The sequence below is a fragment of the Moschus berezovskii genome, chromosome 4 (genome assembly GCF_049115385.1).
Source record: "Moschus berezovskii isolate FMDL1 chromosome 4, NW_MosBer_1.0, whole genome shotgun sequence".
NCBI classification, from domain to species: Eukaryota; Metazoa; Chordata; class Mammalia; order Artiodactyla; family Moschidae; genus Moschus; species Moschus berezovskii.
The window spans coordinates 121,371,197-121,393,459 of record NC_142463.1 but is presented as its reverse complement, the minus strand read 5'-3'; the positions used below and the strand labels follow the sequence as shown (position 1 = coordinate 121,393,459).

At 47.8% G+C, this 22,263-nt stretch overlaps 1 protein-coding gene and 1 pseudogene across 2 annotated transcripts in view; one reads left to right on the top strand and one right to left on the bottom strand.

The window, feature by feature from the left end:
• The window catches only part of LMX1A (LIM homeobox transcription factor 1 alpha), a 169,384-nt gene that overhangs the window by 93,240 nt on the left and 53,881 nt on the right, over nt 1-22,263 (top strand). The window lies entirely within an intron of this gene.
• LOC148778249 (embryonic polyadenylate-binding protein 2 pseudogene) lies at nt 10,099-14,460 on the bottom strand (annotated as a pseudogene).

Below are 22,263 nucleotides of genomic sequence, written 5' to 3'. Positions count from 1 at the left end.
AGGTCAAACTCTGCTTAGCATTCAAGGCCCCCTCCATCTGGCTCAAGACAGCCTCACATCTGGCACGAAAGGCACCTTTCCTATTTTATCTCTTAATGCTCCTCTGTGCCAAGCAGGGAGCAATCAAGCTACTTTCTTTTTTAAATTAATTTTTAAATTTTATATTGGAGTATAACTGATTAACAATGTTGTGATAGTTTCAGGTGGACAGCAAGGGGACTCAGCCAGACATACACATGTATCCATTCTCCCCTCCAAGCGCCACACTGAGCAGAGTTCCATGTGCTATACATTAGGTCCCTGGTGGTTATCCATTTAAAATTTAGCATTGTGTACATGTCTTCCCCAGATCCCTAACTATTCCTTCCCTCCATCCGTCCCCCTGGCAACCATAAGTTCATTCTCTAGGTCTGTGAAGCTATTACTATTTTGTGAGTTCATTTGTATCATTTCTTTGTAGATTCCACATATAAAGAACGTGACATGAAATTTCTCCTCCTGTGGCTTGCGTCACTCAGTGTGAGCGTCTCTGGTCCGTCCGCGTCGCTGCAGATGGCCTTACTTCATTCTTTTCTATGCCTGAGTGACAGTGTGCTGTATACATGTACCACATCTTCTTTATCCATCCTCTGTCAATGGGTATTTCGGTGACTTGTTTTGGCTGTTGTAAACGGTGCTGCAGTGAACATTGGGGTGCATCTGTCCTTTCAGATCATGTTTTTCTCCAGATGGATGCCCAACAATGGAATTTCAGGGTCATATGGTAAGCTAGGGAGAAGGCAATGGCAACCCACTCCAGTACTCATGCCTGGAAAATCCCACGGATGGAGGAGCCTGATAGGCTGCAGTCCATGGGGTCGCTGAGAGTCTCGGACACGACTGAACGACTTCACTTTCACTTTTCACTCTCACACATTGGAGAAGGAAGTGGCAACCCACTCCAGTGTTCTTGCCTGGAGAATCCCGGGGACGGGGGAGCCTGGTGCGCTGCCGTCTATGGGGTCACACAGAGTCGAACACGACTGAAGCGACTTAGTGGCAGCAGCAGCATGGTAAGCTAGTCTACGCTCTACCTGTTTCCCTCACCTGGAGCTTTTTGTCTCTGCACCTGCACTCACTCTAGAGTCCCCATTTGACATGCCTGACTCTGAAACTCGTTATTTAAGGTTCTCTTTACGTCATCGTGTCTTTGGAAAATGCCTCCTCGGCTGTCCCCAGCTGTGGGCTTCCTGCGTCTTCTGTGGCCTTCTGAGGCTCTCATTCTCAGTGTACCCACAAGAGCCACAGAGAGAGCCAAATGGGCGAGGGTGACTTCCTGGGGGCAGGTATGAGATGAGGCTTGCGCTGACCCTTAGCGGCTGGGAAAGTTTGCTGAGAGGACAGAAGCCACGCTGTGTATTTGCAGCATAGAGTGAGGCTGTGCATAAGAACACAACAGGGTCTTCACATCTCTGCTTTTGCCCACCTTCAAGCACCTTCATGCTCTTTCTCCAGGAGCATGTAAAATTGACTCACGACTACCACATTGGACAGACAGATACAGGACATTTATATCATTGCACAGAGGTCAGTGCTGATCTGAAGAGTTACCCAGGGATGTGTCTAGTGGGGCTGAAATCCTAATGTCCTTTGGTACAGGGGCAGCTCCCACATTTATTCTGCTGCTGCTGCTGCTAAGTCGCTTCAGTCGTGTCCGACTCTGTGCGACCCCATAGACAGCAGCCCACCAGGCTCCCCCGTCCCTGGGATTCTCCAGGCAAGAACACTGGAGTGGGTTGCCATTTTCTTCTCCAATGTGTGAAAGTGAAAAGTGAAAGTGAAGTCGCTCAGTCATATCCAACTCTTTGCGACCCCATGGACTGCAGCCTACCAGGCTCCTCCGTCCATGGGATTTTCCAGGCGAGAGTACTGGAGTGGGTTGCCATCGCCTTCTCCAACATTTATTCTGGTAGTTTGCTAAGCCCTGACCTGGTGGTCTCTAGCGTGGGGATGGAAATGCAGAGCTGTACACACAGGCCATTGAGAAGCTAGCTGTTATCTGGCTACTCCTGCGTAGCCCTGCTCTCAGCACTGGGGTGGGTGATACCCTCTGGAGTCCGTCTCCAAACTGAGAGTCCAGATTCAGCGTCTCGGCCCCTTTTCAGCACCTCACACCCTTTGAAGGGGCTGAAATGTGCTGAAGGAGGTCCTGGAAGTGAGTGGTGAAACCGGGCATCCGTCTCTGGCTGGCTCTTGGTGAGCCTTTGGTGGTTCAGCCAGGGGTGCGTTAATGAGTCCAGATTGTTGAAGAGGCCACATACCTGAGCTGTTGGTGACTTCTCACCATCCTCTCCTGTTATTTGACTTTGGCTCCCCTTTTGGGGATTCTTGTTGCTTGTCATAGGGTCTTTACAATAGCTTTCAAATTAAAAAAAAAAAGAATGAATTTGAGTCAATTCTATTGAGGTGGATGAGCCTAGAGCCTGTATGCAGAGTGAAGTAAGTCAAAAAAGAGAAAAACAAATATCATATATTAACACATATATATGGAATCTAGAAAACAGTACTGATGAACTTATTTGCAGGGCAGAAATGGAGATGCAGATGTCGAGAATGGACTTGAGGATACAGCGCGGGAGGGAGAGAGTGGGATGACTAGCGAAAGTAACATCGGCATATATGCACTGTCATGTGTGTATACACTATCATGTGTTAAGTGGATCGCTGCTGAGAAGTTGCTGTGCAGCACAGGGAGCCCGGCCTGGCCCTCTGTGATGCCCTAGATGTGTGCGAAGAGGGCAGAGCGTGAGACTCAAGAGGGAGGGGGTATGTGTGTAGCTGTGGCTCATTCACACTGCTGTGTGACAGAAGCCAATACAACACTGTAAAAATTAAAAAACAAAAATAAACAAAGTTTCACAAAAAGAAAAAAAAAACCCTGTAAAGCAAAACTAGACCGCTAAAGCCAGGTTGTGTGGGTAACTATGGAATATTTTACAAACTGTTTTTAGTGATGTCCCCTCATTTGCTGCTGAAAACTGGTGATATGGGTATCACTAACCCCAGTGTTTGAGCGATTCGGGCTCAGGGAAGTTAATTAGCTTGACTGAAGTCACACAGGTAATAAGCGGCTGGGGCGGAGGAGTCTCAGACTCAAGCCTTCCGTGGTCTTTCTGCTGCAGTATCATTGCCCCTTAAATGATATGAGAAAAAGAGATTCTAGCATCCATTCCACCTTACTTCCTGTTCATGCATACTGGCAGTAGATGGGGGACTCTGGTGAGATTCTGCTGAGATGGTAACAATATCTCTCAAAGCTGTTCCTAACCCTCGATATTTTGCATGTTGTGGGAGGTGCGGGGCTTATCTTATGCAGTCTCTCTGCTCACTCCTGAGCCAGCCACTCCACTGTTTATGATTGTGGCTTTAATGTTAGCCCAAAAATATCACAAGAAGGGTAGATCTGAGGCAAAGGACAATTATTTGGCATATATGGTCAAATATTAGTGCTCTGATCTATGTGATGTTCTGACTTAAGCTCGGCTCCCCTTGTGATTAGATCAGACAATCCAGAGTGATCCAGACTTGGGCTTCTTTCAGTATGACTTTCTGAGAATTTTACCTGCAGCACCTGGCAGGCTTCCCTCGCTCTAAGGTAAGGCCAGTGCTCACTCCACGCATTCGCCGGTCCCGAGTCCTTCCTTGTGGACGTCGCTCCAGCTCTAGCCCTTCTCCCCCGCCTCTCACATCCATCGTGAAGATCCCCCTCATAACACATTGTTCTTATTAGCAGATGTTTCGTTCATAATGACTCTCATTAAACCCATCCTTGACTCTCCATCCCCTCCAGCTATCATTCCCTTTTCCTGTGCCTTTGACAAAAGTCCTTGAAGGCGCTCGGTACGCCTGTGTCTCCGTGCGCCCACCCCACGGAGGCCCCCAGCCACCCGCCTTCCTTCGGCTCCGCACTGCCGAACCCAGAGGCCGGCGCTCAGGTCTCATCTTCCTGGACCTGCTAGTGACACAAGGTGGGTGTCATCACGCCTGTTTCCTGGAAACGCTGCCTTCACTCGGTGACCACTTCGCTTTCCTGTTTTCTCCTCTCTCGGGCTGCGTTTTCTCAGGTGTGTCTATTACCTGTAGTGTTTCGGAACCCCCTACTGACTTTCCTCCCTTTGACCTTCCCCTGTCCACACATAGCTCTCAACACAGTGCTGATAGTGATCCCATTAAACCTTCATCCTTATACCCCAAGGAATTGGAAACAGGGGCCCAGCCAAGTTCATGGATACATGTTTGTTAGCAGCATCATCCCCAGTGGCCAAAAGGTGGAGACAGCGCAAGTGTCCATCAATAGATGCATACATAAATAAGTGTGATATATCTGTACAATGGAACGTGACTCAGCCGTGAAAAGGAAGGCTCTCCATATTCCACTGTACTCAGCCTTCCTTGGAATATTACTCAGCCTTCCTTTTTATGGAAAAACAGGAAAGTGAAGTGGACACCAAGTGAAGGGAGTGTTTCAAGAAAACAGATGGGATGAGAAAATGGCTGATCCATGCTTCAAAGTTGGTGAGCCTTAGCATAGTAAATGTGCTAAGGGAAAGAAGCCATGCAGAAAAGGGTACCTACTACATGGCTCCATGTATATGCAATAGCAAGAATAGGTATACTAATAGAGACAAAATTGGTGGCTGTCCATGTTTGGTGGCAGGGGAAAACAGAGGAAAAACTGATTAATGTGCAAGAAGTTTTATTTGGTAGTCATGGAAATGTTTTGAAAAGAGAGGTGGTCCTTTTATAACACTATCAAGTTACTGAATACCCCTCCATTGTTGAAATTTGTTAAGTGAATTTCATCTCAATAAATCAAAAAGAATAAAAAAGAGCTTCACCCAGCGCATCACTTACCTGCAGAACACCCTCTACTGTCTTCTGAAGGAAGAGCTGAAGTCCCCACTGTCACCTGCAGGGTCCTCTCTGGACTATCTAGCCTCTGCCCCTTAACTTCTCCAATCTAGCTTTTTACAAATTTATTTGAGTCTGTTTTTAATTTTATTGAAGTAAAGTTGATTTATGGTGTTGTGTTAATTTCTGCTGTACAGCTAAGTTATTCAGTTTTACGTATACTCTTTTTCATGTTCTTGTTTCCACTGTGGTTTGTCTCAGGACATTGAATGTAGTTCCATGTGCTGTACAGTAGGACCTTGTTGTTTATCAATCCTGCATTTAATAGTTTGCTTCTGTGAACCCCAAACTCAAAATATTCAACACTTCCCTTCCACCCCCTCCCCCTTGGCAACCCCAAGTCTGCTCCTACGTCTGAGAGTCCGCCTCTGTTTTGTTGATATGTTCTTTTGTGTCATAGCTTAGATTCCACACATGTTATCTTATGATATTTGTCCTTCTCTGTCTGGCTTACTTCACTTACTGTGATAATCTCTAGGTCCTTCCATGTTCCTGCAGATGGCATTCATTCTTTTTAATGGCTGAGTAATACTCCGTTGTAGACGTTTACCACATCTTCTTTATCTGTTTATCTGTGATGGACATTGAGGTTGCTTCCAGGTCCTGCTATTGTAAACAGCACTGCAGTGAATATTAGGGTGCGTGTGTCTTTTTGAATTATAGTTTTCTTATTGTAGCTCCTCCCGCTCTTCCTCTCAGAGATGAGCACAACACTGTAAGTGTCCTCATGTCATCCGGCCACACTGAGCTTGATGCTCTCTCCTCCCGCTCTTCCTCTCAGAGATGAGCACAACACTGTAAGTGTCCTCATGTCATCCGGCCACACTGAGCTTGATGCTCTCTCCTCCCGCTCTTCCTCTCAGAGATGAGCACAACACTGTAAGTGTCCTCATGTCATCCGGCCACACTGAGCTTGATGCTCTCTCCTCCCGCTCTTCCTCTCAGAGATGAGCGCAACACTGTAAGTGTCCTCATGTCATCCGGCCACACTGAGCTTGATGCTCTCTCCTCCCGCTCTTCCTCTCAGAGATGAACGCAACACTGTAAGTGTCCTCATGTCATCCGGCCACACTGAGCTTGATGCTCTCTCCTCCCGCTCTTCCTCTCAGAGATGAGCACAACACTGTAAGTGTCCTCATGTCATCCGGCCACACTGAGCTTGATGCTCTCTCCTCCCGCTCTTCCTCTCAGAGATGAGCGCAACACTGTAAGTGTCCTCATGTCATCCGGCCACACTGAGCTTGATGCTCTCTCCTCCCGCTCTTCCTCTCAGAGATGAACGCAACACTGTAAGTGTCCTCATGTCATCCGGCCACACTGAGCTTGATGCTCTCTCCTCCCGCTCTTCCTCTCAGAAATGAGCACAACACCGTAAGTGTCCTCATGTCATCCGGCCACACTGAGCTTGATGCTCTCTCCTCCCGCTCTTCCTCTCAGAGATGAGCACAACACTGTCAGTGTCCTCATGTCATCCGGCCACACTGAGCTTGATGCTCTCTCCTCAGTATGCTGCCTGTGCTTCTGCCCCAGGACCTGAGCGCCTGCTGTTTTCTCTGCCTCGAGTGAACCTCTCACAGAGAGTGTTAAGGCTTGCTGCTTACCAGCTGCCTCAGATCACTGCTTAAACACCAGCTCCTCAGCGAAAACTTTAACCCCCACCCTGACATGTCCCCTCCACTTTTATGCCTTCCTTTGAATCTGCTGCACTCATCTGACATTCTGTTTGATGTCAAGAGAATGATTGGCATCAAACAGATGATTTATTTTCAATCAAATATAAAGTCTAAGGTTGGGGTTTTGCTTTGTTTGTTCACTGTTATATTTCAAACACTTAAAACATGTCTTGATATTAGCAGCTAGAATCATAGACACTCAGCAATTGTTTGTTATTTGTATGATCTGTAATTTGGGCTTCCCAGCTTCCTTTTCAGTATTTTCTAGTTGTGAAGCCCTTGTGTGTGTTTATGAGGAATACTGCAGAATTCATAATTCCCCCAAGTGTGCCCATAAACTCGTCGGTCATGGCCTTCATGTTGTTTCTGCTTGGTGAAGATGTGTTGTGGAATATGTCCACCCTCTTTTTCTCTGCCCCTCCCATGGCTGCAGTTTGGGCAAAGTCTTTTTTCCATGGAGCTACTGACCTGTTCTTGGAAGGGTTCAGCCCACAACAGCAGTCTAGGTAGCAACATGTTTCCGTGACAGTAACACTTACCAAATGCACTTCCTGTGTGTCTCTTCTGGGCACAGTTGGGACAAAGATTGATGCTGGTCCATGAAGTGCCTTCCTCACAGTGGGGAAATGAGCAGAGCTCAGGGAACACTCATGTTTGAGTGCAAAATAGTTCTGCCTTTCTTCCTGCAGAAGCCTGTTCTTCCTGCACAATGCCTACAGGCCTTTTGAGAGGTATCTTCACTAAAGCTCCTCTGCCTGCTTCTTTGCTCAAGTGAAGAACAAATCCCTGCCTTTGTGCCTAGTTGAAGTAACCTGCCTGGCACCCAGTGATGACGGCAGCTATTTCTCCTGTAAGTGACAAGAGGACCTTCTAGCCTTAGATTTTGACTTGGAAGAATAAGTCTTCAACTTTTTAATTGTTCTTAAAATTCTAACTGGGATCCTGGAGGACCCCAGGAAGCGGAGAAGTGGTGGACACTTTCATTGTCCTCCGCCTTCTTATCCTTCCCTGTACATTCTGAGCTCACTGCCCTGAGTGGAACAGAGACAAGCCTAAAAGCTCATGTTCCCTTCAAGACTTCCCCTGGCTTGGGGACACCCTAGCTTGTCATTATTCCCATCGTTGGGGCGATTTATGAATTAATTCCTTTAACTTTTGGCTATAGTATGCTTATATATGTAAGCATCCTTACACATGGGTGTGTAAGGGAGTGTGTATGTGCGTGCACTCACATCTGTACACATAACTTGTGCATGTAACTGGTCACTGTGGGTCTAAGCCAGGAATCTTTTTTCAAGAGATTTTTGTGGTTCTTTGGCTGCTCATGTTTGTCCCTGTTCCCTGATCCTCTGAATGGAGCTGGCTCTGGGGAGGGGAGCCATATGAAAGGCATCCAAGATGGAAATTACATCCCAGATGCACACATGAATATTGTGGTTGGGGGTGGGGTTGCTGGCTGGGGCTCCACACGCTCTACTGCTCCTCCTGGCTTTTCTGTTTTTCTCCCCATTTCCACTTGCTTGTTTCTTACAGAAGTTCCAAGGTTGATGCTCTTCTGGGTTGGTTAGACCTGGTCTGGGGTGTTGATCTCAGAGGTTGAGCCCTCTCCAGAGGTGGTGGGCAACCTCTGGCCTTTCCTTTCTCTGCAAGATATTTCAGTAGAGTTGGTTGATATTACAATATAGTTATAGATGAACCTCATTCATCCAGCTTTACCTTATCTGGACCTTTGGTTGGTAATAAAGATGCTGGGTGGATATAATTTATATTTAGGAGAGTGAGCTGGGTGGAGATAGAAATGTCACAGTAATTCGCAGATACGTAATACTTAAAGTAGTGAGATTGGAGAAGATCTCCAAGGGCAGTGGTGTAGGCGGAGAAGGGGATGAAATACTTACAGGTTAGGCAGATGAGGGGAGCTAGCGAGAAGACCAAGAAGGAGTGACCAGTGAGATAGGAAGGAAACCAAGAAAGTCAGTGGTCCTGGAGGCCAAGTGACCCCAGTGTCAGATGCTGGTGATGGGCTCAGTGTGATGACGCCTGAGAAATGTCGAGGCCACCAGTGACCTTTACAGGAAATGGGAGAGAGTACGGAGAGCAAGTGCCTCATTGCATTGGCCCTTAGAGAGACTAGAAGAGGAAATGGAGATAGAAAACAGAAGTAATTTCTCTTTGAATCTTTCTACAAAGATTATCAAATAAATGAGGACATACCTGGTGGATGAAGTAGTATCAAGACAAGGGTAATTCTTCGTAGTGTGGGAGAATTTTTTTTAAAAAAAGAATATTTACAGAGAGAGAAAATATATGACGCAGCTTTTGAGTGAGCCTGAAGTGATGAGGTCCACTGTTTGAGTAGAGGAGTTGGCCTCGATAGACTATTGAATGGGATGGGGAAGTCCTTCGTGTGACACTTGATTTCAGATAACTGAATCCTGACTACAGTAGGTTAAGTAAAAAGGGACTTTATTTTGTTGAAAGAGAATCAAGAAATAGGAAGTCCAAGGATGGTACAACTGTTCATGAAAGTTTTCACGAACCCAGGTTGCACTCCTCTTGTATTGCATCTTTAGCAGGCAGCTTTCGTCTTTCTGGTACCCTGATGGCTCTTTCATCTCCAGATGTTGTGTTTTAGTTCCAGACAGAAAGAAGGGAAGGGGTGAAGAGCAAAATGTCTGTATCAGCTGAGGCTGTCTCATTTTATCAAGAGGACAATAGCTTTTCCAAAACTTCCTACTTGCACCTCCACCCCCAATAGAACCCCATGTACTGCCTCATATGGCCACTTCTAGCTGCAGGGGAGCCTTAGCAGGTGAGATTTTCAACCAGGAACACAGTCACCTCAATTTTGGTTACAAGAGGTAGAGTATGAATGTGTCTTATAGTTTAATTAATTTTTAAAAATTGTGGTAAAAGATGCATGAAATAACATTTACCATCTCAGCCATTTTTAAGTGCTCATTTCAGTGGCATTAAGTGCGTTACATTGTTGTGCAACCATGGCCACCATCCAGCCACAGTTCTCCTTTCATTTGCAAAACTGAAACTCCGTACCCACTAAATAAATAACGTCCCATTCCCTCTCTCCTCCAGCCCCAGACAACCACTAGTTTACTTTCTTTTTTTTTTTTGCTTTTAAAAAATATTCAAGTTTTAATAATTTATGCTTTACCAATAAGACCCATATTTCTACTTTTCTATAAAAGGTGTTAGTGAAACATCCCTGAGTAAGCCAAGCCGGCGCTGACCCCGTGGTGCCCGGACCTCACCTGCCCACAGCTTCGTCCCATGCCCTCCACAGCCCCGACTGGCGTCAGCGCCAGACCCACCCTGTGCCCCGCTCCGTGCACGGTGGCCTCGGTGGGGTCTGGCAGTCCTTCAGCGGAATGAAGGGGGCGGGGAAGTTATTCTTAAGAGCACCGCTGTTGATTCCTGACCCAGCGGCAAACCCCACTCTCAAAATCCGGTCCTTGCTTCAATATGGAGAAAACCACGGTGAGAATCTTCCGCGTCCCCGGCTCCGCCCTCGTGGTCTGAAACGGGCCCCGCCTTGGAGGCCACTGTTGGGGAAGGATCCCACTCTGGCTCCTGGGTGTCCTCGAAGGCCTCCGCGGTCCGTGGAACTGATCCCTGGTAAATTGGTCCTTTTGGGCAGCACCTTGATGACCCGGCCTCGAAAGATGCTCTTGTCCAGCTCCACGGCAGCCAGGGCCGAGCTCTCGGTGGCAAACTCTGTGTAAGCATAGGTTGCCCACGTAGACGGATCGGTGATCAGCCTCTGCCTTCTCCAGGGGGCTGTCTGTCTCGGGACTCAGTAGCTGCCTGGCCAGCAGGGCCCCAGCGGCTTCCTCTCCCTCATCCAGCTCCTGCACCCTGGGCGGCACCGGCCCCCGGGCCTGCTCCATGGCCCACAGCTTCAGTTTGGTGGCCTCCAGCTCCTGGTCAGGCGTGGGTACTCAGCCAGGCCCTCCCTCTCCAAGAGAGACAGCAGGAAGCCGGCATCTTCCTCATCCTCTTCCTCAGCTTCCCGGTCTCCTTCTCCTCCCCGCCAGCCCCTGGGCCCAGACGGGTCTTCTCAGCTGGGCTCCAAGCCCCCCAGCCCTGGGCCTCGGGGTCTGAGGAAGCCCTCTGGAGCCAGGCTTCAGTAGGGGGAGGGAAGAGGGCGCGGCAGGGGCAGGCGTGTGGGGCGGGCCAGGCTTCCGGGCTCGCTCCACGCCCAGTTTACTTTCTATCTTTCTAAATTTGACTATTCAGGTTATCTGATTTGAGTAAAATAATAGAATATTTGTCCTTTGGTGACTGGCTAATTTCGTGTAGCATAAAGTGCTCATTATGTTGTAGTATGTGTCGGAATTTCCTTCCTTTTAAGACCAAATAATATTTCATAACATTTAAGGCTGACTGATATTCCAGTGGGGTCGCGGAGAGTCGGACACGACTGAGCGACTGAACTGAACTGAACGGAATATTCCAGTATATTCCAATGTATATACAACATTTTGCTTATCCGTTCATCTGTTGATGGACATGTGGGTTGCTTTCCGTTTTTGGACTTTATAAATTCTGCTGCTATGAATATGAATGTACAAATATCTGAGTCTCTGCTTTAAATTATTTTGGGTATATACCTAGAAGTAGAAATGGTAGATCGTATAGTAACTGTGATTTAAATTTTTAGGAAATACCATACTTTTTTCTGTTGCAGCTGAACCATTTTGCTTCTCACAGTACACAAGGGTTCCAATTTATCCTGCCAAATTTGATATTTTTCCACTTTTGACAGTAGCCCTTATAATGGATGTGGTGTCTTGTAATTTTTAATGTGTGAGGAGGGTGATAAAAGATAAAAAGGGTAAAATGTTGAAGGATAAAAATAAAAACTGTTTCTCTTCCTAATACTTGCATTGGGTCAGACTTTGCTGAAACCTTCCTGGAGGTCTCAGGACAGGTGGAGTCTAACTTGAAAGGAAAGCCATGCAACATTATGGGAAAGAGGCTGCCTCCGAGGCTCAGAACACCTAGTTTTCTTACTCTGGGCTCCACCACTGCTGAATTTTGGTGCAGTGTGTGACGTGCCATCCTCTGCTGTGATGCTAGTTTCTGTGTGATGAAGACAATAGAATCAGATTATAAAACTCGACCTCCCCACATTTACTTCAGAGCTGAGATGTTACACAATATTGTAGGTGCTTTGAGGTCTCTGAACTAAAGGCGTTCTGGAAACTCAAGTTATCTGGAGATATTTTCCACCTCTCACATGGGAAGGGACAGTCTTACACGGTGCTCTTTGGCTTTTATGCCACAGTGGGAGATCTTTAGTCAAAAGGTGAGGCAGTGTGTGTCTTTCCTTGTCTCTCCCAGACAGTGGGCCACTCTCGAGGAGAGCCGTCGCAAACGAGGAGGAGAGCAGTAGCAACTGGGAATGCTGTAAACATTGTAGCGTGCTGGTCCCTGCACTAGACGGTTTAGGAACATCGTCACTGATCTTCAGGACGCATCTGGTCCTAATCCAGTGCCCTTGATATCAGTTGATTGTGAGGTACCTTTGGATTGTGACAGTACAGCTTTTCCTTCTTTTTTTTGGGCATATAGCACAGTGCTAACAAATGAGAAGCGATGGTGACAAAAGCAGGCAGGATTCATGAGGAGCTCAGTGTTACCTCCTGCTGGGGTCTCCGAATCTTCCCATCAAAGCATCGTCAATAATGTCCGTGTCCTCCTGTAAGTTCACACATAGACACAGACACACACACACACACGCACAGACACACACACACACACGCACAGACAAACACACACACACAGACACACAGACACACAGACACACACACACGCACAGACACACACGCACAGACACACACACACACACGCACAGACAAACACACACACACAGACACACACACACGCACAGACACACACACACAGACACACACACACACAGACACACACACACGCACAGCCCAGGAAATATACATTCTTTCTAAGCGTATACATTGTGTTGGCCATGTGCCATGCAGTCAAGCCAAAACTTGTGGAACAATAGGAATCTGTGCCCAGAATATCAGCTAAAAATATCTCATTCCCTCTGCTCTGTTCTTTGCTGGTATGTTTATGAGCGTCCCAGGAGGCTAATGAGGATGAAGGGAAAGGAAAACTGACATTTTTCAAAGGAAATCAAACCTTTAATTCCCTAAAAAGGGAGCATGTATGTTCTGTGTGTCTGTTTTACGTTCCTTGCCATGTTTGCATGTGTGTGTGACAACATGGAAAGCCTGTAATGTAGGTCGTGCCACCTTGGCTTGGATTATTGGACTCCGTGCTTTTACTGCAGTCTTTTGCTCTACGGCCTGACTTGCAGACAAGTTCCCAGGTTTCAACAAAGACGAGGGGGAGGGGAAAGAGAGCAAGAGACCCCCTGACACACTGTCTGCTTAGTCAGCTCATTAGGGTGCTGCGTAAGAGCCTCTGTGTGTGCGTGCTTGGTTGCTCAGTTGGGTTCAACTCTTGGTGACCCCATGGACTGTGGCCCACCATGCATTCTCCGGGCAAAAATACTCGAGTGGGTTGGCATTTCCTCCTCCAGGGGATCTTCCAGACCCAGGGATAGAACCGGGTCTCCTGCATTAGAGACAGATTGTTTACCATCTGAACCACCAGGGATGCCCCCACTGAAGAGCCTGGGGGACACATTTCCATCCCTAGTTGGGCCATGGAATAACCTCCTTTATTTATTTTTTTTAAAGTTTTTATTTCATATTGGAGTATAGCCACTTGACAATGTTGTGATTGTTTCAGGTGGACAGCAGCGGGTCTCAGCCATGCACACACCTGTATCATTCTTCCAGCAAACCCCTTCCCATCCAGTCTGCCACGTAACATTGAGCAGAGCTCCCTGTGTATTTCCGGATCGTTAACTGAGCCTCAAGCTCTGGCTGGCCCTCTCAATCATCTGACTGTCTTTGTGGTGAGGGGTAGTCACGTTTCCTTCTCTGGCCTGAGTTTCTTTCCATTTATAAAATGGGAGGGGGGGAATGATCTGATCTCTGGGGGTGGGGTCTGTGAGTTAGGGGCACAAGGTGAGAATATCAGCACCCCAGTGTGCGTCCATACAGTGGTCAGTAGCCTCAGTGAGAAGCAGTCCTCTGAGACGTGAAGTGATAAGGGGAAAGGATCTGTTGTAACTATTTGTCAGATAATGTCAGCATTAACCAAATAGCAACTGTTGGTTTTGGTCAGTCAAACATGGAGCTACCGACTTCCTGAACATATGCTGGGTGTTGGGCAGTGAACGCGGCTGTTGATCGACACTGGCTGGTTATTGTCAATATTGACCTTAGGTTAGGATAGACCATAGCCATAGTTGCCTGAATGAAATGTACCCTGTTTCCTCTGGAGTATTTGTACTTGCATATTTGTCTGTTGGTCTCTTCTCCAGTAACAAACGAAAGGCTCATTAAAGCCTGATTTAATTTATTATATAATGAAGAACAGAGACTTGAGATGCTCATGAAGTTCTGTTTTTGGCTCACTTGGCTGTCTTGAAATAAATGATCTTATACACACACTTACACGGGCAGATATGGTAAACTGATTTCAGTAAAGGGAGTTAAGAGCTGCCACTTACTGAGACCAGCTAGTATGTATCAGATCCTTCAAATACATTATCTTATTGAAGCTCCAAAACCATCTTGTGAGAGTTATGATCTCATTTTATGGATAAAGAAACTATAGCTTGCTCAAGTTCTCAAAGATGGAATCCAGACTTGAATCCAGGTTCTATCAGACTTCAGACGCCAGGCTCTTCCCACTCACCTTGCTGATTCTGGAACAGATTCATTGTGAGAACAACAACAAAAAGTATTGGGTTGGCCAAAAAGTCCATTTGGATTTTTCCGTAAGATAGTATGGAAAAACCCAGACACACTTTTTGGCCAACCCACTACTCAGTCCACCGTTTTGAGGTCAGAGCTGCCCACTGCCAGCAACGTGTGCCCTCAGTGATGAGCTGAGTGCGTTACCCTGTGCATCTCAGTGAAGCCAGCGCCTCGCAGAGCCTCTGGGACTGCAGACATCAGGCTTAGCAGTTCTCATCCCATTGTATGGTCCTTCTCACAGCTCCCCAGGAGCCCCAGGAAGACAGAGACTCTGACTGGCTCTGCCAGCCACTTATTGTTTCCCATTTTCTCCCCACTGCAGTCTTGAGGCAGTCTCCTATAGAAGATCTTGCCACTCCTATTGTCCCTGCAGACTTTCCCACCGTCCCAGGACCACGGGCTCCATTGCTTATTGTGGTGGTGTTGGCTCAGCCTCAAGGACAGAGACCTTGAGCCAGCCGACAAGGTTGCTTGTGTCATTACTTCTAAGGCCACAAGCCATGCTTTTGGTTCCCGATACTTTTGAATACTCATCTCTCTCACCATCTCTCCTTCTTTTTAGCCACATGGTCTCCCAGACTCCCAGCAGCAGATTTTCCCCCGACAGACAGTTTTGGCATATAGCCAATCCGTGTCTCAGTGCCTGGATGACCTCAGTTACCAAGTCAACATGGCACTTAATGCATGCTGCTATGCTGCCCCCTGGTGGAGAGGGTGGAAACAGTGCTATGCAGATTATTGCCTGCTTGTTAAAGAACTATACAAAGACCCACTTCTCCTTTCTAGACCAAAGGGTTCATGCTGCTGCTGCTGCTAAGTCGCTTCAGTCGTGTCCGACTCTGTGTGACCCTATAGACGGAAGCCCACCAGGCTCCGCCGTCCCTGGGATTCTCCAGGCAAGAACACTGGAGTGGGTTGCCATTTCCTTCTCCAATGTGTGAAAGTGAAAAATGACAGTGAAGTCGCTCAGTCGTGTCCGACCCATAGCGACCCCACAGACTGCAGCCTACCAGGCTCCTCCATCCATGGGATTTTCTAGGAAAGAGCACTGGAGTGGCTTGCCTAGACTTGATTAAAACTAGTGTTGTCAGTGACTGTGGAAAGGCAGTATTATCTGTAGTGATCTGCTGTCCAAGGCTAAAAATGCCTCTGATGTCTTATTTTGGTGAGAAAGAACAGTATACAGTCATTTGGCCTTAAGTTGGCATCAGGGTTTTTCACGTACTTATTTGTTTTCCATCCTTCTACTTAATTATCTATGGTGTGGATGCTTTGAGAGGCTCCCTTTGAGGTCTGAAGTACTCTGGGTCAAGGTTAATGAAGTTCTCAGTCTTTCCAAACTTGGTTCTGGAACCTTCTAACATGTCATAATGGGGGCTCCCCTTATAGTCCTCCTCAGCCTTCATGGGTCTCAAAGCCTTTGTCCTGGGATAAATGTGGGTTTGCATGAGGCTGCCATGTTCTTTAATATTCCTGTATATGAGAAGTTGTATCATCAACCTGGAGACTAAACGTGGGGATCACACGGCATCTAGTGTCTGATTTCTAGAGGCTAATGTGGCAGGAGGTGGGAGAGATTGGAGGGAGCCATGGGCATTCATGGGTGAAAAAGTATTGTTACCGAAAAGAAAACTAAGCCTGAGTTAACCTCTTTGTTTGATATTTTATGTTGATACATAGAGCAAGAGGACATTTCATCCAGCCAAGCCAGCACTGTTAGTTGGGTGAACTCAGACAGATCCTGTGTGGATAGGTGGCATGCAAACCCTAGCCTGAGGCCATTAAAGCAGGTGGGAACTCATACCTTGGTTCCATTATATTATCAAGACTGGCCCCCAAGTCCACCACCAGTCCCACTAAAAAGCTGACTGCTGACATTCTTGCATGGCCTTGTTACTGAATTATTCGCTCCAGTCCTCCTCTTTCCATGCTCCTTTATCTCACCTCGATTCTCCCAGTCTCTGACATTATCACTCATCATGTTTTCCTGCTAATTTCTCTGTCACACTTCATATTCTGCTCTTTTTCTCCATCCTCCTCCTCATCATTATCATAGTTACAATTTTACTGAAGATTTACCATGTGCCAAGCACTGTGCTAAGCAGTTCTGATGTGTCAGTTCAATTAATTCCAATTGTGCCTCTCTGGCAGAGGTCCCTGGGTTATTTCGATTTTATAGGTGAGCCAGCATGGTCTGACCGAGCTCGCACAGCTAGCTAAGAAGTGGTGGAGTGGGGACTTGGATCTGAGTTTACCTGATTATACCACATGGCCTCCCTGTCTTACTGTTTCCATGACTCGGTCTCTCTGGTTGGACTTTCTTGGGTCTTTCTGAGTCCAGCCCCACTGACCTGCATTTCTGCCTATACCTTGGAAACAGTGACCTACCAAATGCCCCAGTGACTGGGGTTCCTGCAAGAATCATCTTGTTTCCCAATCATCTTGGAATCAGAGTAGACTCTTGGGCATGGTGGTGTTAGGTCTAAGAACATCTCCTGGGTACTGTTTGTTCTTAACACAGCTTCATAGAGGATAGACCTCTTTCACAGATTCTTTCATACACTTTGGGGCCCAAGAACCAAGTAACGTGAAGGGATCAACTTGGTTCTAACTCCTGCTTTTCACGTGCATGTGGCAGCAGAGTCTCAGACGTGCATGTGGGCAGCAGAGTCTCAGAACCTCCTGCGAAGCCAGGGCCGTGTCCGGGAAACGTGTCAGGAGCTCAGACCACCATATTAGCTGCTTGATCTGTTTGTTTATCTCTCCTGTGAAAGGAGTGCTAGAGAGGATGTATGAAGAAGGACTTAATAGTCAGCCATCCCAGAGTCTCTCATTCTCATGGAGGAGAGGCTTCATAAGCAAAGTTGAGCTGGTGAGATTCTCTGTGCATTTATAAAATAGTTCTATTTGCTATTACTACACAAATTTAGCGAGGGAATGAATATAAGAAATACTGCAGTTCCTGGCAGCAAGTAAGTATTCAATGAAGACCAGTTTACTCTTCTTCTATCTTCTGTAAGCTTCTTTTTCTTTGTAATAAAATAATTTGCAAATGAAAGATATTCTAATGCTGAGGACCCCAGTATTTGTAACGTGGAGTGATTGTCTTGAGCTCACATAGTCAGCACCTAAGTCCAGGTGTCTGCACAGGATCCGGGTGCATCGTCATCTTGCTGCTGTCACTCCTGCTGTGTGAGGTGGGCTGTTGCTTCCCGGAGGTCTGGCCTCTGCCTTCATCACCTTAGTTGTATTGTCTAGGAGTTTTTCAGGTGGCAAGCCTTCGTATCGGCTTTGGAGACATTCTCCTCACCTACAGAGCAGGATCTCCAACACTGTAATAAACGCATGAATCATAGAAATGGGAGTGAGTTAAGAGATTATCCAGCCTGATGGAATTCAGATGTACCTGAGGAGCATTTTGCTATCTTCAAATGAAATCTTCTCTAGAAATAGATATATTTGAAAATTTGTATAATATATATATATGTATGCATGTGTGTAATGTAAATCCTTTCTGAAAGTAGTTACGCATTTATACTGTGCAGACAGGAAGACAGAGAGAGACCCCTGAGTGAGCTGGTTTTAGCTGGTGCGTGCATATGTATGTTTTGTGTGTTTGTCCATTCATACCTGTCCTCTTCTTGCCTTACCTGTTATGTGTGTGTATGTGTGTGTGTATTTGTGTATACATACACACAGGTGTATGTATCTTTGTGAATGAACCATAACACTCACAGATATACAGATATACACACAGACACATATGTATGTGTGTGTGTCTATGAATGATATGTCTCTGGAAAATACCTTGTTTGGAGAATTACCATAGTAAGGCCCTGTCATGCTGAAATGCTGTCTGGAGACCTCGATTTAGGATTTAGTTGGCTTCTCTGCTTAAAAGGAGACAAGCAGAATAGAGACTGACCCCTCCCACAGCCTCTAAGAACTTGATGTAACAGCTGATTCAGGGCAGTATTTTCTCATTAAAAATAAGAAAACAGGCCCAGGGAAAGATGGGGGCTTTTCTGAGGCCTCTTGAAAAAGAAACCTGGAGCCCAGGTCTCCCTACCTCAAGTCCTGGGTCCTCTCCCTGAAACAGGTCCCTTTCATTTTCTTCTTTGCTGCCCTCCATGGCCCCTCATACAAGAGACCTCATTTCCGTTGCATTATCTCAGTGCGTTGTGGCGGGAGGACATGCCTTGTCTAAGGCGTGTGCTCTGCGTGTCAGCTGTGCCAGCCAGGCATCCCCTGTTCTCCTTTTGGGTCAGTGCGGCACACTTTGAAGAGGAGGTTGTGCTAATGTCAGAGCCGGGAGGAGTCCGCAAAAGGACTCCTGCTGTCAAGGAAGAAGCCGTTTCTCAGGACACAGCTTGGAAACTCGAGCACAGACAGCCACGTTAAAGTCAAAGACAGAGGCAAGGCCCGTTATAAGAACTAAGAATTGTGCCCTTCCTTACGGGTCTCCAGGTCCTCAGACCTGCTGGCATTTCATCCCCAGTAATCCAGGAGTGTAGGCATCATCATTGGAGCAAACTGAGGCTGCCAGAGGCTACATGATGAGCCCCGACCCACACGGACTGCCTGGAAGTGGCCAAGCCAGCAGCCTCGACTCCAGCTCCCTCACCAGAACTACCAGTTGTGCATCTTAGAGCTGTGGCTGTTCAGGGAGAGGAAGGCACGGCCTGGAATGGAACTTCAGTCAGCCTTGGCTTCCCTGCCTGTGGTGGGAGCAGGAAAGGGCCAGAGGGAAGACGAGAGCCAAATGGAGAGGGAGGGAAGGAGGAGCAGGAAGATGTGGTGACCTCTAGCCCAAGCCAGTTGGGTAGGGCTGTTTGGGGCTCTTCTGGCTGGGCCTCTCCTACATACCCCAAATACAGCCTCCAGTGGTCATTTGTTGACAGCCTGGTGGAGAATGTGAGCTCCCTGAGGACACGGCGGCCTCGTTCAGTGCTCCACCCCCATGTCTGCCCCATGGGGGACAAAGGACATTTAGTAGAGGAAGGAGAGCTCTTAACGAGGGTTTGGGCCCTGGACGTGTCTCCACCGGCTAGATCCTGCTATTTCCATTTTACAAGGGAGGGAATTAGATGTAACAAAGACGTAAAGAGTCATTTACAGAGTCTTCAGGAGCGGGTGAATGTCCAGTGGTGGGCAAAGTTGGCAGTTGTTATATGTGCCCAGCAGAGCTGGACATTTCTGGAAATCAGGCTTAGCTTTCCAGGGCACAGCCAGCCTGCCGGGCTCTGAACCCAGAGTGAAGTCTCATTAGCATTCAGAGGGTGAAGTCACCGTGGGGGCCGCCATCCAAGGCATTGGGAAGAGATAGGCTGTGTTTTAATTACGACCTGGACTTTCGAACAAATGCTTTTCTCTGCTTGTCTGAGCCTTAGAGACAACAACTTGTGGGAAGTGTGCAGTCAGCAGCTGGGTCCACAGTAGTGCCCGTACAGCTGTGTACACATCTGGCACACAGGTGCTGGACTGTGTGTGCTTTTTCTCCTTGCGTTGCCCTCAGGTTAGTGAAAGGCAGTTAGGTGAGGTCAACCTGGTCTTCACTCAGAGTGGGGAAACTGATGAAGAGAATGGAGAGAAACAGGACTGCCCCTCTTCTAGGTCTCTATCCCCTGCCCCCAGCCCCGCCCACCATGACCGTTACAGGATCGGAGCCCAGGCAACTCCCGCCCCTTCTCCAGCCATTCCTGAGTCAATGTGGTGGGATTTCTTTGTTGAGCTCCCCCCAACCCTCCCTTTTCCAACTTGGGGGAAGTTTCTGGAGTGGGGGTTGAAATTAAGAAAGGAGGAGGAAGAGGGGGAGATTAACAGGGTAGAAGTTAGACAAGCACAGATGCCACCACCTGTGACTGGATTCTCATGAGCTTGTTGACTCCCGGGCGCGTTTGCCTTGATTCTGTTTGGCAGTTCCTTCCCGGGGAAGGGGAGGAGAAGGAGAGCCTGGGGACAAAGAGCGTTTGAGCTCCTGTTAAAGCCCTGATTCGTTTGCTTAGGTTGGCAAACAGTGTCTGGGGACTTGGTGCAGGGGATGAGCTAGGTGGATTTTCTGTCTGATACGCGACATCCAGCACTGGGGTGGGGAGTAAAGGCCATCGTTTCAGGGTCGGGTGTGCCCGGAAGTTCAGACTTGGCGAGCAGAAGCCCCCAGAGCAGATGGGGGAAGGGAGAGGGCATGGCAGAGCGGCTGAGACCTGGAGCTCTGTTTAGGGGGCGGTCACTTACCTGCTTAGTGGCGAAAGAGCCACAGCAGCCCCAGAACTGTCCCCCCACCCTCACCCTCCTTTGTTGAGAGGCAGACGGCAGGCATGTAAGGATGGCTGTTTCTAATGAGTGTCTGCTGGTCAAGGGGAGGGCAGGCTGGTGTCGGGGCCCGAGGTCCAGGTTAAGAGTGAGGCTGCGTATGTGCTTCTCATCCCGAGCTGCGCTGAGTCCCCTGCAGGCTGGCCTCTGCCCAGAGAGGCTGTTCCCCAGCAGACTCACAGGAGGCGGCTTCAGTCCCTTTTCCAGGCCTCGGTTTCCTTCACCTAAAGACCTAAAGAGGCCTTCCTCTCTCTTGTGCCAGTTCCTTTCTTGGTAATTCCTCCTTACCCACTTCTCCACCCTACCCTCAAAACTCTTCCCTTTGTCTTGGAAGTTGCCAAGATAAACACACTGTGCGTGTGTACAGATGTAGCCCTCCACTAGTATAGCTTCAGGCCCGAGACGTGATTAACTGTTATAAACAGGCTAGGGCTTTATGCCTCCCATTTTGTGTTCATGAAGCTTCATATCACTCTTATATCCTGTTCCCTGAAGGTGAATCCCTCTGGGCAGACGTCATCTGTTGCTTTGTTTGATGTTTCTCTCACTGTTACGGGAGCTCTGTAACAGAGGATGGAGGCTGAGGCTGAGGACTGGTTTTGTATTCTTTGGGCCTGCCACAGACACTCCAGGAGACTCTCAGTGAATGCCGCTGGGGCGGGCTTTCCTTCCCCCACCTCCGGTTAAGACACGGAGGGTCTGGTGTGATGTGTGCGGGTGCTTCCGAGTCAATGAAAGAATGAATGGAAGGAAGGCTCCATGAGTGAGTGAGCGCGTGAAAGGACTTCAGAGACGGGACTGGCCACACTCAGGCCGTCACGGTGCGGGGCCTGTCTGTAGATAATGCTCTGGACAGGGTTTATTGAATGTGCTCTAACATGCAGACTCTCCTGCTGACTCCCGGACAGTTAGTCGTCTCCTCCTCTGTGCTCTGGGACCCTCTGGTTATTTGGACATGTCTGTCTGTCTTATTAGCCTGAGCTCACTTCTGGAAGGGAATTATTTCATTAACCTTTATATCACTAGTATCTACTGCCTCCTCCTGGCATAGATGGACACCCTCTTCACGGCTGGTTGAAAACAAGTGAAATGAGATAAAAGTCCTGAAAGCTGGGCTGAATCCACTGAATATCAGGCTCAGAAGCTGGGATGCAGTTTCTGTCTCAAAAACTAGATGACACCTCAGAATGCCCTGGGGAGCTTGTTAAAAACTCACATTCTGGGGCCCATCCATTTGCATGCGATTGGAGTGGGCCTGGACCTTTTTGTTATCATTATTTTGTTTGAATAGTCAGCCCTTGGGGACCCTGGGCAGCCTGCCTGGCACCAGTCTGTAGAGCATCCTTTGGGAACACTTTGCCATGGACCACACCAAATACACTCTGGGCTTCAGCTCACATTTCCTCCAAGGCTGCTCATCCTTCTTTTCTTAAGCCTTTGAGAGAGTAACTCAA